General features: G+C 44.4%; 1 pseudogene; it reads right to left on the bottom strand.

Moving 5' to 3' along the window:
- Nucleotides 1–329: 329 nt before the first annotated feature.
- LOC118854604 lies at nt 330–1084 on the bottom strand (annotated as a pseudogene).
- Nucleotides 1085–2169: the final 1085 nt, after the last annotated feature.

The raw sequence follows: 2169 nt of genomic DNA on the forward strand, positions 1-2169 counted from the left end.
AACCTATTTAGGATAAAACTGACTTTAAGAGAGGGTAAAAAATAACTGTGATCAAAAAGAAGCTGGGGTAAGGAGGAAGTGACACGGCCAGAGGAAAAACATGTGGATTCAACTCCATAAAAAAGCTATTGGAGAAGGATAGAGGGCCTCATGGAACTTTAGCTCTACAACAGACCAGAGGGATAAGCTAAGGAAGGCTCTCCAGACACACATTTCAAGAATTCTGGGCGTAATGTTATCAATGCTGTACAGTGCTGCTGTGTCTCCTGCCCTGGAGGGCAAGATTCTCCTAGTGAAGCCACGTTGGCTATGGCTATCCCCAAATTCAGTCAGTGGGTGAACTCTAGTGTGCTGTAGTTATCCTTAAAACTCTTCAGCTCTAGGAAGTGCTTGGCTCTTTTACTCTTCTGGCTGGAGGGCAGATAGGTGACCTGGATAGTTGTTGGGGAGGAAACTTCAGGAGACTGTGTTAGATCCTTAGCTGCCAACTGGTGCTGCCCCTGGGAGCTCCCACCACGGGCTTTGACAGCGGCACCCAGTTCACTCAGTGCTTCCTGATAGTGTAGATATTCAGTCTGGCCAAACATGCCAGTTCCACATCGAGCTGTCTCATAGCCATGTAGCAGGGCATCAATGAGAGCTTTGCGGACACCCTTGAAGGGGGTACTCATGTTTCGAAGCTCCAGCAGATAGGAGTGAAAGTTCTTGCCCATCAGGGATGCTGGCCTTCTGAATGGAATAGGATCTCAGAGGCACGAATGGCATCCAGTGCTTTCATCTTGTACAGGTAGTTGTAGCAATGTTGATTTCCTGGTGTCTCCAGCTGAAAAAGTCTGGCATCATCCTCTTCAAGGAGCTGGGGTTCATACTTTACATCATGGACCTTGGATAATCAGATGTCAATCTCTTCCTTCAGATCTTTGGGAGCATTGTGCCCCACAGGGACATGAGGACCTCTTTGAGACTTCATAGCAAAATGCATGATCTGCCTCTTCACAAAAATGAACAGCACAAATACCAAGCTCCCATAGGCCATCACCAACACAACATTCACCCCCGACAACCAGTTACTGCTGGACGCCATGGCCTCCTTTCAGCTTCGTTAGCTCAGGCTCAGTAGTAGCGACAGCACTAGGGCTCCTTGGTTCTGTTTGGCCATTTCCTTATGGGGGAAGCCAAAGCTGGGCCCTGTTGGAAAACATGGCGGACTGGGGGAGCGAGGGGACCTGGGGGGGGTGTTACTGAGGAGGGGAAGGGAAAGAGGGCAGAGAGCTCTATTACTTTCTTTAGTCTAGACAATCAATAAAACAATAAATCAAGCCCTGATTTATAGCCTTTAATGATTTTTGAGATGTAAATGCCCGCACTGAAAATTTAGTGATTGACTCTTCATGAGATAGCACACCCTGGCCCACAGCTCCCTACCCCCATTCCCCACTCTTAATAATTCTTTCTCAATTCCATATGTGATTATGAGGTAACAAATAATGGAATTCTCTTTTCAAAAGGAAAATAATTTCTCAATTATTCCAGGTTGGTGGCTCTATTTCGTGACCAGAGTTGATTTGGTGTATAATCACCAAATAGATTACCTCTTGGAGTTATCTATTATACACCATGTTTCAATTCCTTCCTTTCCATCTTCCTTTTCTTCTTGTTATTCTTTGTCTATGAGTGAAAAAGCTTTATTAAATTCTTACTATTTGCCAACTCCCATGCAAGCAGTGGAGATACAAAAAGAAAAGTGAGACTATTTAATAGAAAGATTCAGATGCAGGACAAATCAAAACCAAGAGTTCAGTTTAGTGGTGGTTGGCAAGGACATAGGAACCATAGAGTGGCATGTCAGGTAGCAGTGCCTAGGGTTTGGATGGCGTGGTGACAGGGCAGATGGTAAGGTATGGAGGATTGTCAGTTATAGTCACGGGGTTGATCTGAAAGTCTATTAGTCCTCCATCTTAAAATAAGGGTTGTGGTTGGTCTACTCAACCAATCAATTACCAAGATTTTGCTAAGTGCCCATTATGTGCTACTGAGTGCTGGGTATACACATGCAAAAATGAAGTAGTTCTTACCCTCAAGGAGTTTACCATCTATCTAGCTAACTTTATTGGTTGCCATTTTTGCTTTCTATTTTGTCTTTCTACACATTCAAGAGTTCAAGTTGTG

This window comes from Trichosurus vulpecula, chromosome 6 (genome assembly GCF_011100635.1).
Source record: "Trichosurus vulpecula isolate mTriVul1 chromosome 6, mTriVul1.pri, whole genome shotgun sequence".
Taxonomy (NCBI): domain Eukaryota; kingdom Metazoa; phylum Chordata; class Mammalia; order Diprotodontia; family Phalangeridae; genus Trichosurus; species Trichosurus vulpecula.